The sequence below is a fragment of the Bombina bombina genome, chromosome 1, assembly GCF_027579735.1.
Source record: "Bombina bombina isolate aBomBom1 chromosome 1, aBomBom1.pri, whole genome shotgun sequence".
Taxonomy (NCBI): domain Eukaryota; kingdom Metazoa; phylum Chordata; class Amphibia; order Anura; family Bombinatoridae; genus Bombina; species Bombina bombina.
In genome coordinates, this window is record NC_069499.1 from 1,204,983,101 (window position 1) to 1,205,002,032 (window position 18,932).

The following is an 18,932-nucleotide window of genomic DNA, read 5'->3' on the forward strand; positions in this document are numbered from 1 at the left end:
TACCAGCGTTATGGAAGTCCCATAGAAAAAAGACTTTACGAAGTTTACGTCTTTTTGCGGTAAGGCCAAAGAAGTGTGCGGTGCCCCTATACCTGCAAGACTCGTAATACCAGCGGGCGTAAAAAGCAGCGTTAGGACCTCATAACGCTGCTTTTTTACCCTAACGCACAACTCGTAATCTAGTCGAATAATATCTCATGGAAAGTTATTTTGAATGTATTTGTTATACAAAATCTGATATATGATATTTTCACATGAATTAATGTGTATTTGTATTTCTAGAAATTATGATATGCCTATCTCATGTTTTTTATTTTTTCAAATTATTATTAATGCTAAAATCTGTACATATATCTTTGCACATACTTGTGTATATATATATATATATATATATATATATATATATATGTGTGTGTGTTATCTCAGAAATCTTTTGCAAACATATTTACATGTCCCTAAATTCCTTTTTTTATTCTAAACAATGTTGTCTTTCATATCTCTGTGTTTATTTATACTACTATATGTATATAGTGTAAATATATTATTATTCTGAGCAGGAATAATTGCGAATATAACATGTCATCAGGTATCGTATTTATTTGCAATCAATGGATATATTAAGAATTGGGCCAGTTTTCTCTCTGCACCTGTGTAACCCTTTCTGATTGCAGTTTAGTTTTAAACACCACCCCTACACAGGTGTTACAAAATGGCCTGGCATATAAGATGACATTTCTTATTGAAAATGAAATTCAAGAGAAGGAAGAAAAACACTGAATATAGCATGACAGTAAAGAGGTGATTTTAATTGTTGCTGTATCTGATTCATGACAGTTTAATGTTAGGTCAGCTATCTCTTTGAGCTACCAGCTTAAGATTATATTGAATCAAACATTTGGTTTTTAAAATCATTGTCTAAAATATTACACTGTGTGTCCTAATGTCAGCATCAATGTTTATCTTTAATACTAATTACATATATACATATAATACACAATGTAACAAATGGCACTTACAAGTTCTGATGAGTGATCAATGACACAAGTATCAAGCAATTTGATTTGTTAGTAATAGTATAAAATGTATATTTAAATTTGATTAGATGATGTCATAAATCATGTGATTATGCATATCCCAATCAAAAGTGGTGGAAAAATCCACTAATGTGTGGGTTGTCTAGGAGTATTTCGTCATATTTTGTACGAAAAGTGTTGTGTCAAATTTGGTGCAAAGTGGAGAGTGGGACTTGTATTACATGACTTAAACATGGTGCAAATAGATTTATCCAAAAATAAAAAAATAAAAAAAGGAAGTTAGCTATATTATGTTATGTATTTATTCAATTTGTATCTCTATATCTACCAATGCACCAGGTTTGGAGCAATAATGTTGTCCCCTTGCTTTTAATGATAGACAAAGATGTAACATAATAATCCATAAGTAGTAATGTATTTTAATTTTATCCCTAAATCTAGTAGTGCATCAAAATTGAAGCAATACTTTGCACCGAATTTGGAAAAAATATTGTTTGATTTAGAAAGAGTATTGAATTTTAATAAAGTTTCTAATTTACTTTTATTATCTAATATGCTTCATCGTCTTGCAGCATCGAACATAACCTTTATGTGTTTTCACACTCCCTTTTTTTTTTCTGGCATCCGCGGCTTCAAGGGTGGTGGTTTGAACGATAGGTATGATGCGTCGGAATAGACGCGAGCATACCTGTTGAATGTTTGAAAAATTGGGAAAAGGGTTAAATAGAGTTGAATGTGAATCCGAAACATCTGGGATGATGCAAGCATCGATCTGCTTTGGATTGAGATCACGGGAGCATATATTACGTCACACATTTCAACATTTGACAATCTTGACGCTTTGCTAACTACAGCGGATCAATCTTGCATCAAATTCGACGCGGGATTCAAGCCTATTATCAGTTGAAGCTTTGATAAATATCCCCCATACTGTGTACTATTGCACATACTCAGTAGGAGTTGGAGCCTCAGAAAGTGTGCATATATAAAGAGAAAGTTTTGTAAAATTGTGTGCTGTATCTGAATCATGAAACTTTAATTTTGTCTTTAGTGTCCCTAAGTTTTGAGTGTCCAATAAGTGAAGCCTCAGATAAGGAGTTACCCAGCCTTTGATGTGATCGAGAGTCATGTAATATATAACTTAGGAATTCACCATGCTCTGGATGAAACAGGTCCACATATGATATTAACATGTTATGTTGCCTGGCTAAACATACATATTTTTTCTTTCATGATTCAGATAGAGAATACAGTTTTAAACAGCATTCCATTGCCCTTCTATTATCTAATTTACTTCATTATTTAGATATCCTTTGTTGAAGAAATAGCAATGCACATGGGTGAGCCAATCACACAAGGCTGCCACCAATCAGCAGCTACTGAGCCTATTTAGATACGCACTTCAACAAAAGATACCAAGCAAATTAATCAAATTAGATAACAGAAGTCAATTGAAAAGTTGTTTAAAATCGCATGGTGTTTCTAAAGCATGAAAGAAAACATTTGGGTTTCATGTCTCTTTAATACTTATCTTGCTGAAGGAAGATATCCTTCCTTTATAGAAGCAGGAAATGCACTGTATTAGCAAGAGACATTAAAGCATACTGAACGTTCTTGGCATGTCAGTTATAAAATTAACTGGAAATTTTCCTTAAAAATGGTTTGTTTTTCTTTCAAATTATTCCCATTAGCAGATCTAAAAGAGCCCAGATTTCAATCTTTTATAGTCTGATGTACAAAAACATTAATGTGATCTTGACTGGCGTTTTTTTTTTTTTTTTGCTTCCTTGTTGATATCGTTGCAATCCATTAGAAGAGATCCTGTTTAAATCCATTATCCACCCAAGTTACATAACTGAGATATTAGGAGCATTTGTATTTTGTATACAATGAACAAATGCATTTAAGTTAATTAACAAGCTTTTCACAACAATAAGCAGCGGTGGTTCCAGAAACCCTATTATGGTGGTGCAAACACTTCTGGGTGGAGTCACTGGAGTTTTATAATTTCTATAGAGTTCACTAAATAATGGAGAGGTACCTGAGCTGTAGTGAATGGGCTCTATTGAATAACATACAAATAACAACTTGCATGAGACAGCTAGGGGCATATATATCATACTCCGCATTCAGCGTGGTATGTCTTACCTGATCAGGTCCGACATACCATTGATAAATATCCCCCCTAGAGTGTATAAGTAATTACTGGCTGGGAGTGTTCATGATAAGCAAAATGCAGCTTGAGAGACTATGAGTAAAGCTATGATCAACATAATGGATACAGACATTAGGATGAGTTGAGGGTGAGGTGTGTAACATTGGTTTTAATAGTCCCTGTAATGAAGCCTTTGGCATCTACCTGCATTCCACGGCACCAATACGCTCGCCTAAGATCGCCTAACATCGCTGCCGCGGACCTGAATACGCTCTCCAAAATTATCAAAAAAGCTGTCTAAAAGCCGCGCACCAAGTACGGGGCGATGAGACTGTTGTTAATTAGCAGTCATCGATCTCGCTGCTCTTCAGCTTTTTTACAGCTTTCTTGGTATCCTGTCACTAAACACCCACACTATATACTATACTGTGTACCCCCTATACCGCCGCTCCCGGAGCCCACCGCAACTCTAATAAATATATTAACCCCTAAACCGCCGCTCCCGGACCCCGCTGCAACTCTAATAAATGTATTAACCCCTAAACTGCAGCTCCCGGACCCCGCCGCAACTAAATACAATTATTAACCCCTAAACTGCCGCTCCCGGAGCCCACCGCAACCTACATAACACTTACATAACACTTATTAACCCCTAATCCCCAACATCGCCGCCACTCTATTAAATTTATTAACCACTAAACCTAAGTCTAACCCTAACCCTAACACCCCCTAATTTAAATATATTTTAAATAAATCTAAATAAATATTACTATCATTAAATAAATTATTCCTTTTTAAAACTAAATACTTACCTATAAAATAAACCCTAAGATAGCTACAATATAACTAACAGTTACATTGTAGCTATCTTAGGGTTTATATTTATTTTACAGGCAACTTTGTATTTATTTTAACTAGGTACAATAGTTATTAAATAGTTATTAATTATTTAATAACTTCCTATTTAAAATAAATACAAATATACCTGTAAAATAAAACCTAACCTAAGTTACAATTACACCTAACACTACACTATAATTAAATAAATTCCCTAAATTATATAAAATTAATTACAATTAAAAAAAATTATCTAAAGTACAAAAAACCCCACACTAAATTACAGAAAATAATAAAATAATTACAAGATTTTTAAACTAATTACACCTAATCTAATCCCCCTAACAAAATAAAAAAGCCCCCACAAAGTAAAAAATCCCTACCCTACACTAAATTACAAATAGCCCTTAAAAGGACCTTTTGCAGGGCATTGTCCTAAAGTAATAAGCTCTTTTAGCTGTAAAAATAAAATTACAATCCCCCAACTTTAAAACCCACCACCAACACAACCAACCCTACTCTAAAACCCACCCAATCCCCCCTTAAAAAAACACTAACCCCTTGAAGATCACCCTACCTTGACAAGTCTTCACCCAACCGGGCAGAAGTCCTCAACGAAGCCGGCAGAAGTGGTCCTCCAGATGGGCAGAAGTGGTCCTCCAGATGGGCAGAAGTCTTCATCCAGGCGACATCTTCTATCTTCATCCATCCGGTGCGGAGTGGCTCCATCTTCTAGACATCCGACGCAGAGCATCCTCTTCTTTCAACGGCGACTGAAGAATGAAGGTTCCTTTAAGTGACGTCATCCAAGATGGCGTCCCTTCAATTCCGATTGGCTGATAGAATTCTATCAGCCAATCGGAATTAAGGTAGGAAAAATCCTATTGGCTGATCCAATCAGCCAAAATGGATTGAGCTCACATTCTATTGGCTGATTGGAACAGCCAATAGAATGTGAGCTCAATCCTATTGGCTGATTGGATCAGCCAATAGGATTGAACTTCAATCCTATTGGCTGATTGCATCAGCCAATAGGATTTTTCCTACCTTAATTCTGATTGGGACGCCATCTTGGATGACATCACTTAAAGGAACCTTCATTCTTCAGTCGCCGTCGAAAGAAGAGGATGCTCCACATCGGATATCTTGAAAATGGACCCGCTCCGCGCCGGATGGATGAAGATAGAAGATGCCACCTGGATGAAGACTTCTGCCCATCTGGAGGACCACTTCAGCTGGATTTGTTGAGGACTTCAGCCCGGTTGGGTGAAGACTTCTCAAGGTAGGGTGATCTTCAAGGGGTTAATGTTGGGTTTTATTAAGGGGAGATTGGGTGGGTTTTAGAGTAGGGTTGGTTGTGTGGGTGGTGGGTTTTAATGTTGGGGGGGTTGTAATTTTTTTTTTACAGGTAAAAGAGCTGATTACTTTGGGGCAATGCCCCGCAAAAGGTTATTTGTAATTTAGTGTAGGGTAGGGCTTTTTTTTATTTTGGGGGGCTTTTTTATTTTGTTAGGGGGATTAGATTAGGTGTAATTAGTTTAAAAATCTTGTAATTATTTTATTATTTTCTGTAATTTAGTGCTTGTTTTTTTTGTACTTTAGATAATTGTTTTAATTGTATTTAATTGTATTTAGTTTAGGGAATTTATTTAATTATAGTGTAGTGTTAGGTGTTATTGTAACTTAGGTTAAGTTTTATTTTACAGGTAAATTTGTCTTTATTTTAACTAGGAAGTTATTTAATAGTTAATAACTATTTAATAACTATTGTACCTAGTTAAAATAAATACAAACTTGCCTGTAAAATAAAAATCAACCCTAAGATAGATACAATGTAACTATTAGTTATATTGTAGCTATCTTAGGGTTTATTTTACAGGTAAGTATTTAGTTTTAAATAGGAATAATTTATTTAATGATAGTAATATTTATTTAGATTTATTTAAATTATATTTAAGTTAGGGGGTGTTAGGGTTAGAGTTAGACTTAGGTTTAGGGGTTAATAAATTTAATATAGTGGCGGCAACGTTGGGGGCATCAGATTAGGGGTTAATAAATATAGGTAGGTTGCGGCGGTGTAGGGGAGGCAGATTAGGGGTTAATAAATATAATGTAGGTGGCGGTGTTGTAGGGTGTGGCAGATTAGGGGTTAATAAGTATAATGTAGGTGGTGGTGGGCTCCGGGAGCAGCTGTTTAGGGGTTAATAAGTTTATTTAGTTGCGGCGGGGTCCGGGAGCGGCGGGATAGGGGTTAATAACTTTTATTTAGGTGGTAGCGGTGTAGGGATGGCAGGTTAGGGGTTAATAAGTATCATGTAGGTGGCGGCGGTGTAGGGGGGGCAGATTAGGGGTGTTTAGACTCGGGGTACATGTTAGGGTGTTAGGTGTAAACATTCCCATAGGAATCAATGGGATATCGGGCAGCAGCGAACATGAGCTTTTGCTGCTTTCCGACTCCCATTGATTCCTATGGCATCCACCACCTCTAGGGCGGCGGATTGAAAACCATGTACGCTGGGCCGGAATAGTGGCGAGCGTACCTTTTAGAACTTTGATAACTTACAAAAGTAGTCAGATTGTGCCAAACTTGCGTTCGGAACATCTGTAGTGATGTAAGCATCGATCTGTGTTGGACTGAGTCCGGTGGATCGTATGTTACGTCACAGAATTCTACTTTTGCCGGTTTGTAGGGTTTGCTAACTAAGGCGAATCAGGCTCGCCACAAATACGCTACAGAATTTCAGCGTATTTGCGGTTGATGGCTTGATAAATAGATGCCCATGTCTTCTTTATACTTTTTATTTAGGACACTTGTCATACAAGTCTGAACAATAAACAGCTTGGACCCAAATTTTAGATCACCAACAAGTGTTAGATATAAATGATTGATGTGTTATTTATAAGGAAATTCAGTTTTGGGTTGAAGATTATACTTCAATGCACATTTATTTCCATAAATAAATAAAAGAATATAAAGCTTTACACACATATATAATTATGGTTTATGCGTTATACAAAACACAAAGGGCTAGATTACATGTGGAGTGCTAAATATCGCTTGTCTGAAAGTGATATTAGCGCTCCACTTTGTAAAACCAGTGCACGCTAATGTGCGCTGGTATTACAAGGTGTCAGCATTGCACTCACGAGAGAGCGCTTCCATAGGCTCCAATGGGAGCCTCATTCTGATGCCATCAGAGACTGCATCAGAACCTAAGTGCAGCGAAGGGTGTAAGTCGCGCAGCAATTGCAGCATTTTTAAATATATATGTATATGATTATATACATATATATGTGTTAATAGGTGTATATACACATTTGTACAAATAAATATATATGTTTATAAATATATAGATATATATTTACTGGGAACACACAGTTCCCATCGACTGCAATGTAAAGACACTTTTCAATGCCGTTTTATTTCTAACACCCCCACAGCCGACAGCTTTAAAGCCCCAAACATTTGGGGCACTTTTAGAAAATCAACCAGATATCTAGGGGCCTATTTATCATATGTCTGTTGGACCTGATCCGACAGTGCGGATCAGGTCCGACAGACATTGCTGAATGCGGAGAGCAATACATTCTCCGTATTCAGCATTGAACCAGCAGCTCTTGTGAGCTGCTGGTGCAACGCTGCCCCCTGCAGACTCGCGGCCAATCGGCCACCAGCAGGGGGGTGTCAATCAACCCGATAGTACTCGATCAAGTTGATTTCCGGCGATTCCTGTCCGCCTCATCAGAGCAGGCGGACAGGGTTATGGAGCAGCGGTCTTTAGACTGAAGACTCGCCAGAAACACGGGCCCACAAGCTCCTTACGGAGCTTGATAAATGGGCCCCCTAATCTTGTAATGACTGGTTATTTATCAAGTGCCCACAAATGACCAATACTTTAGCGCTCCACTTGTAATCTAGCCCAAAGGGAGTTATTACTACTCAGTCATGAAGACATTTGACAGACTAATTTGCCTCTATCACTGATTGGCATCAGCTGCTACTCTCCACCAGATCCTAAACTGCTACAGAAGAAAATGTTTAATGTATTTTTAGATATATATTTATATTTATATATATATATACAGGTGGCCCTCGTTTTACAACGGTTCAATTTACACCGTTTCAGAATAACAACCTTTTTTTCCAGTCATGTGACTGCTATTGAAAAGCACTGAGAAGCAGTGCATTTATTAAAATAGCCAGTAGGTGGAGCTGTCCGCTTGTGTTGCAACAAAGCCAAGCAAGCTGAAATTAATAAAATTAACCAGACCTGAGCTATCGAGCAGATTTCAAAGGAACAAGATCTTCCTGTCCATAAATCAGTCCAGATTGGAATGCATAGAAAGAACTGTTTGCAGAAAAATGCAAGTGAAGTCTGTGTTGTGTGATTATTTTATTAGGTTTATAATGCTGTTTAGCAAATTTTTTTGTTCAATTAACTTAGTTTAATTATATATTCTGTGTTGTGTGATTATTTTATTATGTTTATAATGCTGTTTAGCATTTAAAGTCTTCATTTCAAAGCTTTAAAAATAATGTATTAGGTGTTACTTATGACAATTTTGAGAGGGGCCTGAAACCTATCTCCCTCACTTCCCATTGACTTACATTATAAAATGTGTTTCAATTTACAACGGTTTCGATTTACAACCATTCCTTCTGGAACCCAACCCCGGCGTAAACTGAGGGCTACCTGTATATATATGTATATGTATATATATATATATATATATATATATATATATATATATATAAAACAACATTTTAAATTAGGGGGAGGTAAAATGTGAGTTTAAAATCCTCCACTATGCACAAAATAGAGAAAATAACTCATTGTGTAGTTCATTAACAAATCTAGACAGGCCAGAAAGTTTTTCCCACAGAAAACCTCTGGAATACATTGTTTCGAATGCAGCAAAGGAATCTGGGTAAGATATGCAAATTAGGTTCACATTGACACACTTTTTTACTTCAAGTCTGCTTTTCAGCAGATTCCCTTAATGCCAAAGTATCGCTGTTCACAAAGCTTATAAACTTAGCTAGAGTTAGTGCAGTGATGCATAACTATCCCAAGACAGACTGTTTCGTAGTTGTTGCTACTCATCAGCTGGGAGAAAGTTTGAAACACTGTTGGGTGAAGTTGATTCCGGGCAAAATACAACAACATTTTAAATTAGGGGGAGGTAAAAGGTGAGTTTAAAATCCTCCACTACGCACAAAATAGAGAAAATAACTCATTGTGTAGTTCATTAACAAATCTAGACAGGCCAGAAGACTTGTTTTTCCCACAGAAAACCTCTGGAATACATTGTATCCAATGCAGCAAAGATATGCAAATTAGGTTCACAATGACACACCTTTTTACTTCAAGTCTGCTTTTCAGCAGATTCCCTTAACGCCAAAAGTATCACTGTTCAAACAGCTTATAAACTTAGCTAGGGTTAGTGCAGTGATTCATAACTATACCAGGACAGACTGTTTCATAGTTGTTGCTACTCATCAGCTGGGAGAAAGTTTGAATGGGTGAAGTTAATAAGCAGACTTGGGACCCCATTAGTGATTAGACTGTTACTTCTGAGGGGGTAAACAGGGGCAGAGAGAGCGAGATTGGAGAGGAAAAGTGAAAGTGGAGAAAAAGATAGCGTTATAAAAGAGTGCAGAGAAAAAAAAGAAAGAGTGAAGAGATATGAGAGAGAGAGAGAGAGAGAGAGAGAGAGTTTAAAGAGAAGATATGGCCTGAGAGAGAAGGTAGGAGGTAAAAATGAGAGATTGAAGAGAGGAGGCAGTGGAGAAAGATAGAAGAGAGTTTATAATTATAAAACAATTTTCCAAGTCTGCTATGACCTAACATTAATGTCAACACTTTCTGCAATCTCTCAGTTCAACAACTTCCTTTCTCTGTCCAACTGTTGTCTTCCCCATACATGGTGTATTTTGTACATATGCATATATACGTATATAGGTATAGGTATATACAGATATAAATAGGAATATCTATTTAAAATGCATAGAACATTGTTCCCTTATTTATACATACAAAGTAAAAGGCATTATTAAAGTGATTGTAAAGTTTAACAAATTAAAGCCCAGTATCAATAACAATCTTAAAAACAGGGGCACTTTAATTCATTAAAGCTAACAAAGATGCTTATTTTTTAAATACTTACCTTTGCATTATGGTAAACATAACACAGATCCTCTGCCCACATCTTCTGCTTTCATTAGCAGATCGATCAGTGACGTGCGGTGAGGTCAGAGGCTGGTAAAGCATTGGCTATAATAAGCCCGAGAACCAAATATGTGAACCCAATAGAGGTAGCGTAAAATTTACAATTAAATTAAATAAAGTCTGAACAATAAACAGCTTGGACCCAAATTTTAGATCACCAACATGTGTTAGATATTAATGATTGATGTGTTATTTATAGGGAAATTCAGTTTTGGGTTGAAGATTATACTTCAATGCACATTTATTTCCATAAATAAATAAAAGAATATAAACCTTTACACACACATATATATATATATATATATATATATATATATATATATATATATATATATAATTATGGTTTCTGCGTTATACAAAACACAAAGGGCTAGATTACATGTGGAGCGCTAGATATCACTTGTGTGAAAGTGATATTAGCGCTCCACTTTGTAAAACCAGTGCACGCTAATGTGCGCTGGTATTACAAGTTGTCAGCAATGCGAACGCAAGCTCGCATTCGCATTGCTAGGAAGCATTGCACTCACGAGAGAGCGCTTCCATAGGCTCCAATGGGAGCCTCATTCTGATGCCATCAGAGACTGCATCAGAACCTAAGTGCAGCGAAGGGTGTAAGTCACACAGCAATTGCAGCATTTTTAAATATATATGTATACGATTATATATATATATATATATATATATATATATATATATATATATATATATATATATATATATATATGTGTGTGTGTGTTAATAGGTGTATATACACATGTTTACAAATAAATATATATGTTTATAAACATAAATAATGTTTTCTATCACAGCATTGCAATCATTGCAATGTAGTGTTACTGATATTTACTTGATTGTGAACTTTGAACCTCCATCAAATGAATGTAGTTGCATTAATATTTCTATTTGTCCATTGACTTCCAATGGCTTCATAGGTATGAAAGTGTAGTGATATTTATAATGTTATATTTCCACAACTATGTATTATTAGTTATCACTACCTTTAAGCTCATAAACATTGAGTGCAAATAAATTCATTGGATTGAGTGCTCTTCTATATTACACACATTGTGGTAGGATTGTCACCTCCTCTTACAAAACATCTAATACATCTAGTATACATTATTACTTTCATTGTGGCAATTACATATGACCTTAATGCTAAAACTTTACCTATAAGAAATATTGTTGTTTGGTCTTTTTCTTTAATACAATTTATTTACCTTTTTAGCAACACATGTCTTTGCACTATAGAAATCAGTCCATAGTCCAGCACCCTTAAATGCCCAATGCAAGCTGCAGGGTTCCTGCAAACCCCCAAATGGATACAAACAAAAGATGCAGCAGCATAAGTATTTTACCAATTTATTATGGCACAAACAAAGTCCACAACATTTCGGGTGTTACCCCTTAATCATGTGAATACATTATGGCACTTGAGTCTGTCCATATATTCCTTTATACAGGTGTAATCAAATAGTAATTGACAACTTGTTAGTAAATTACAACTCCTCAATAATGTTACACCCTCTAGTGGTTATTTCATGTCATTACAAACTTGAATTTACATATTTTCATTATCCTTCAACAAATGGTATAAAAAGAACAAAGTGCACAAAAAATCACTTAAAAACAGATTTAAAATCATGGAAGGGAGATATAATCACGAATCACATCAAACTTAGAGGAGTACTATCCATTTAACAGAATCTGGAAAATCCTGAGTTGAGAAAGGTTATGTTTAGCCTTAATAAAATGATGGGCAACTGGGGCCTCTAAATCCCCCCTCCTGATACTAGATTTGTGTTTATTCATTCTTTCACGGGCTTTACGTGTCGTCTCACCCACATTTGCACTATAGAAAGCATTGCCACCTGATGAGAAAGTGCAATTACCTATTAAATGCACTTCCATTTTTTGCTGCTATTTAATCTGACATGATAGTCATTGGTCAGTTATCTAACATTGAATTAATTCCACCTTAAATGTCTACCTACAGGTACATCCTGGTAACTTTAGTCACATGTTTGATTCAACCAATAAGTGAAGGGCAAGCACTATTTATTTTAGCCATTTTTATCTGGGAGTATGCTTATGATTAAGGCTGCACTAGCCGAAACATGTAAGGCATACTTTCTAGCTTTGCATTCCTTCTTACTTATTGTAATGTATATGAAATAAAGATCGTTTTTATCATTCATCCTGGGAGAAGTGCCGGCTTTTTCTTTCTGCAATTCAATTTATAAACATACAATTTATAAGCAAACGACCAATACTTTAGCGCTCCACTTGTAATCTAGCCCAAAGGGAGCTATTACTACTCAGTCATGAAGACATGTGACAGACTAATTAGCCTCTATTACTGATTGGCATCAGCTGCTACTCTCCACCAGGTCCAGAACTGCTACAGAAGAAAATGTTTAATGTATTTTTAAATATATATTTTTATATATATATATACACACACAACAACATTTTAAATTAGGGGGGAGGTAAAATGTGAGTTTAAAATCCTCCACTATGCACAAAGTAGAGAAAATAACTCATTGTGTAGTTCATTAACAAATCTAGAATGGCCAGAAGGCTTGTTTTTCCCACAGAAAACCTCTGGAATACATTGTTTCCAATGCAGCAAAGGATTAATGGGTAATATATGCAAATTAGGTTCACATTGACACACCTTTTTACTTCAAGTCTGCTTTTCAGCAGATTCCCTTAAATCCAAAGTATCGCTTTTCACAAAGCTTATAAATTTAGCTAGAGTTAGTGCAGTGGTTCATAACTATCCCAGGACAGACTGTTTCGTAGTTGTTGCTACTCATCAGCTAGGAGAAAGTTTGAATCACTGTTGGATGAAGGTGATTCCGGGCAAAATACAACAACATTTTACATTAGGGAGAGGTAAAAGGTGAGTTTAAAATCCTCCACTAGGCACAAAATAGAGAAAAAAACTCATTGTGTAGTTCATTAACAAATCTAGACAGGCCAGAAGGCTTGTTTTTCCCACAGAAAACCTCTGGAATACATTGTTTACAATGCAGCAAAGGATTCTGGGTAAGAAATGCAAATTAGGTTCACAATGACACACCTTTTTACATACAAAGTAAAAGGCATTATTAAAGTGATTGTAAAGTTTAACAAATTAAAGCCCAGTATCAAATAACAATCTTAAAAACAGGGGCACTTTAATTCATTAAAGCTAACAAAGATGCTTATTTTTTAAAATACTTACCTTTGCATTATGGTAAACATAACACTGATCCTCTGCCCGCATCTTCTGCTTTCATTGGCAGATCGATCAGTGACATGCGGTGAGGTCAGAGGCTGGTAAAGCATTGGCTATAATAAGCCAGAGAACCAAATATATGAACCCAATAGAGGTAGCGTAAAATTTACAATTAAATTAGCAGGTTGCACAATGACATTTGGCATTCTTTACAACACACACATACAGGTAAGAAACTAATTTAATGCTCTTTATATAGGCAAATACATTTTGTTATCTAGGACAAAAGCAGGTAAAGTAGAATACCTAAAGGCAAGTATAAAGGGCTTACTTTAAACTGCATTTATACATAATGCTACATTTTATTGAAGTCTAGTTACTGCATGCCTTTTAAGCATTCCTTGAATACTGGCAAGAGGCAGATAGTAAATTTAGCACAGAAACACAAGTGTGACCTGTCTTTAAAGCAATGTTTTTCATTATTTTATTTGTTCCTCATATCTTGTCTAAATACAACAGCTGCCTTTCATGTAACATAATATTTTACTAGGGGGCCTTTATTACACACAAAAAAATAAAAAAAATAAGCAGCACAGTAACACACTGTAGGTAACTACTTCCAATCAGTGTGTAGAATGCTGTTGGCTATGGTAAAATTCATCATCATTGAGTAGGATGTAGATACTCCAGCCATTATGGTGGGTGTAGGGCAAGTATACATGTCTGAGGTACTTTATATCAGATGCTGTAGAAACAAATAATTAAGAAATATTGAAATGCTGTTTTATTTTCCTTAAAGCTCCTTTAAAGGACCATTATGCACTAAAAATTTCTAACATTTATTGTATACATTTACTGTCAATTAGTGTATATGCCCCAATGTTATTGAAAAACATTATTTTAATAACATTTAAAATTTGAACTTACACATTCACCCTTTGTCCGTCGCCGTAATGCTCTGCCTTCATAGAAGGGCAGAGCTAACACACAGTATGGTAACAACTACTGAAAAATAAGGTTGCATATGCAAATTGTCGGTTGAATTGTCCCCTTTAAATTGGCGCATGCGCCAGCCCTTACGTGCACGGCTTGCTCGTGTGCTGTATTCTTTTGTGCAAGTGCATTGAATTCCAGATAGAATGACGCGCTGTTACAGAAGCTGTGTAATGCTTGTGAATGAAGTGCAGCGTTTTCATATGTATACCTACTTTTCATATATACACACCATACATATGAAAAGTAGGTGTACATACAGGGAGTGCAGAATTATTAGGCAAATGAGTATTTTGAACACATCATCCTCTTTATGCATGTTGTCTTACTCCAAGCTGTATAGGCTTGAAAGCCTACTACCAATTAAGCATATTAGGTGATGTGCATCTCTGTAATGAGAAGGGGTGTGGTCTAATGACATCAACACCCTATATCAGGTGTGCATAATTATTAGGCAACTTCCTTTCCTTTGGCAAAATGGGTCAAAAGAAGGACTTGACAGGCTCAGAAAAGTCAAAAATAGTGAGATATCTTGCAGAGGGATGCAGCACTCTTAAAATTGCAAAGCTTCTGAAGCGTGATCATCGAACAATCAAGCGTTTCATTCAAAATAGTCAACAGGGTCGCAAGAAGCGTGTAGAAAAACCAAGGCGCAAAATAACTGCCCATGAACTGAGAAAAGTCAAGCGTGCAGCTGCCAAGATGCCCCTTGCCACCAGTTTGGCCATATTTCAGAGCTGCAACATCACTGGAGTGCCCAAAAGAACAAGGTGTGCAATACTCAGAGACATGGCCAAGGTAAGAAAGGCTGAAAGACGACCACCACTGAACAAGACACACAAGCTGAAACGTCAAGACTGGGCCAAGAAATATCTCAAGACTGATTTTTCTAAGGTTTTATGGACTGATGAAATGAGAGTGAGTCTTGATGGGCCAGATGGATGAGCCCGTGGCTGGATTGGTAAAGGGCAGAGAGCTCCAGTCCGACTCAGACGCCAGCAAGGTGGAGGTGGAGTACTGGTTTGGGCTGGTATCATCAAAGATGAGCTTGTGGGGCCTTTTCGGGTTGAGGATGGAGTCAAGCTCAACTCCCAGTCCTACTGCCAGTTTCTGGAAGACACCTTCTTCAAGCAGTGGTACAGGAAGAAGTCTGCATCCTTCAAGAAAAACATGATTTTCATGCAGGACAATGCTCCATCACACGCGTCCAAGTACTCCACAGCGTGGCTGGCAAGAAAGGGTATAAAAGAAGAAAATCTAATGACATGGCCTCCTTGTTCACCTGATCTGAACCCCATTGAGAACCTGTGGTCCATCATCAAATGTGAGATTTACAAGGAGGGAAAACAGTACACCTCTCTGAACAGTGTCTGGGAGGCTGTGGTTGCTGCTGCACGCAATGTTGATGGTGAACAGATCAAAATACTGACAGAATCCATGAATGGCAGGCTTTTGAGTGTCCTTGCAAAGAAAGGTGGCTATATTGGTCACTGATTTGTTTTTGTTTTGTTTTTGAATGTCAGAAATGTATATTTGTGAATGTTGAGATGTTATATTGGTTTCACTGGTAAAAATAAATAATTGAAATGGGTATATATTTGTTTTTTGTTAAGTTGCCTAATAATTATGCACAGTAATAGTCACCTGCACACACAGATATCCCCCTAAAATAGCTATAACTAAAAACAAACTAAAAACTACTTCCAAAACTATTCAGCTTTGATATTAATGAGTTTTTTGGGTTCATTGAGAACATGGTTGTTGTTCAATAATAAAATTAATCCTCAAAAATACAACTTGCCTAATAATTCTGCACTCCCTGTATAAAACTGCTGCACTTCATTCACATGCATTACACCCACAGCTTCTGTCACAGCGCATCAGTCGATCTGGAATTCAATCAGTATAATCTTCCAAAAATGTGAGCAGCAAAGTCTGCAAGTTTTAGGTTTCAAGAAATCGGCAATAAATAATCCAGAACCCGGTTACATTTGTCAAATAGAAAAGGATATGAGCCACAGAATTGTTACAAGAGCATTTTTTTTATATTATCACTCTTCATGCTGACACTACTCAACCAACACCCGCATTATTTTTAGAGTCATCTCACAATGTATCAATAAAAAGTTAAAAACAGGAATACAAATATTATTAGTTTGTAAACCATTATTATGTAGGCATTCATTTTTACAAAGTATGGAGCCTCTGACTAGGTTTAAACTGGTGGGTCTTAGGTTACTGACAGTGGAACATAACTAAACAAGGATTAGAGAAAAAACGTATGTCATCTGCTGATTCGGCACTTAGCAGAGGCAATAAACATATCTACAAACATTATATTATTATATTATTTTGTTCTGATCTTTGTATTGCTTTTTTAATATGAAATGAATTTAATTTTTATACATAATCCTTTTTTTAATTTATTTATTATAGACATTATTTTTTTTCTCAGTTTTTGGATAACAAAGAGAATAGTGCTGTTGTAAGGAAATGTCACAATATATGCAGATCACCTTTGTTTGGTAAAAAAAAAAAAAAAATCAGAACAAAAGATGATAGTATAAAAAGCAATGTATATAATTAAAGAGCCTTTTTTTTTTCTCCTCACAATGGATAAGAAGCATAAACTGTTGTGTGGAGTGTAAGGGATGCCTTTTTCTATTGCAAACTGCTGCGTGTATATGAAAACATATCCAGATCTTTATAGCTTCATATCTACTTTACACAAATATTTATAAAGCCATAAAAAAGTCTCTTTTCCCACAAACACACCAGTCCTAGCAGATCAATGTCTCATTTACACAAACACAGCTAAAGTGTTTGTCTGAGAAATACACTCAAACCTTGCCAGATATTTTGTCAGTATTCCAAAAAATTTTTTTTCTACTGACAGTTCTACTGTGAGGAGCATTTGATTACGCTCCTCAAAATAGAACTGTCATCACCACCAATGAGAAGCATGGGATTGCGGAAGCGTGCACAGCAGAGCACAATCCCATGCTGAAGACAAGGTGACGTCAGAGACAATGGCACACATGCGCTGTACAATGGATCCTTACAGGAGCGTGCATACTGAAGCGGCTGAACGTATTCACAGAAACGGTCTGGGCTTGGTAAGTATTACAAATGTTATAGTGTTCACATGCTAATAAATACTTTTTCCTTTAGGTTGACAAAGGTCAGGAGGGGTACAATAACTACACATACCATGCTAAATTCAATAAAGGAGAGAAAATATGAGTGCATAATGTCCCTTTAATTATTAGTAGACTTGCTTTGCTCTCTTGGTATTCTTTGTGGAAAGTTAAACCTAGTTAGGCTCATATGCTAATTTCTAAGCCATTGAACTGCCTCTTATCTCATTGCATTTTGACAGTTTTTGACAGTTATACACGGCTAGTTAATGTGCGTCACATAGATAACATTGTGCTCACTCTTTTCAAGAGTCAGCTCTGATTGGCTAAAATGCATGCCTGTCAAAAGAACTAAGGGGGCAGTCTGCAGAGGATTAGAAACAAGGTAATCACAGAAGTAAAAACTGTATTAATATAACCGTGTTGACTATACAAAAAACTGGGAAATGGGTAACAAAGGGATTATCTATCTTTTTAAACAATAAAAATTATGGAGTAGACTGTCCTTTTAATGTTTCTTATTTTCATAATACCACAAAAGGTGACTAAACACTAATGCATCTAACTTTTCCCTCAACATTAATCAATTACAGAAATCAAACTTTATGAATAAGCAGTAATAGAAAGATTTAATATTGGCTAGAATAGAAAATTAAAAAATACTTGCAAAAAACAGCAGAACAACCCTATGGGGCCTATTTATCAAAGTGTCAACCAAAAATATGCTGGTATTCCGCATCGTAATTGTTGCGAGATTGATCCAACCTAGTTATCAAAGCCTCAAGATCCTCAAATGTTGACATTTGTGACGTAACATACGATCCCACAATCTCAATCCAATGCAAATCGATGCTTTTGTCAGAGCAGAATGTGTATTTGGAACATCTGTAATATTTTTCCCCATTTATCAAACTTTTAACAGCCAATGAGAGCTCAATCCTATTGGCTGATTGGAACAGCCAATAGGATTTTAGCAGCTCTAATTCCTATCGGCTGATTAGGGCAATGAGTAGCTTATTTTAGATAAAAAAAAATTTTTATTTGGGGGGGTTGGTTGGGTGGTGGGTTTTACTGTTGGGAGGTGTTTATTTTTTGCCAGGTAAAAGAGCTGTTTTCTTTGGGGCAATGCCCCACAAAAAGCCCTTTTTAATGCCATTGGTAGTTTATTGTAGGCTAGGGGTTTTTTTTTATTTTGGGGGGGTCTTTTTTATTTTGATAGGGCTATTAGATTAGGTGTAATTTTTTTATTTTTGATAATTTGGTTTGTTATTTTTCTTAATTTAGTATTTGTTTTTGTAACTTAGTTTTTTTTTGTAATTTAGG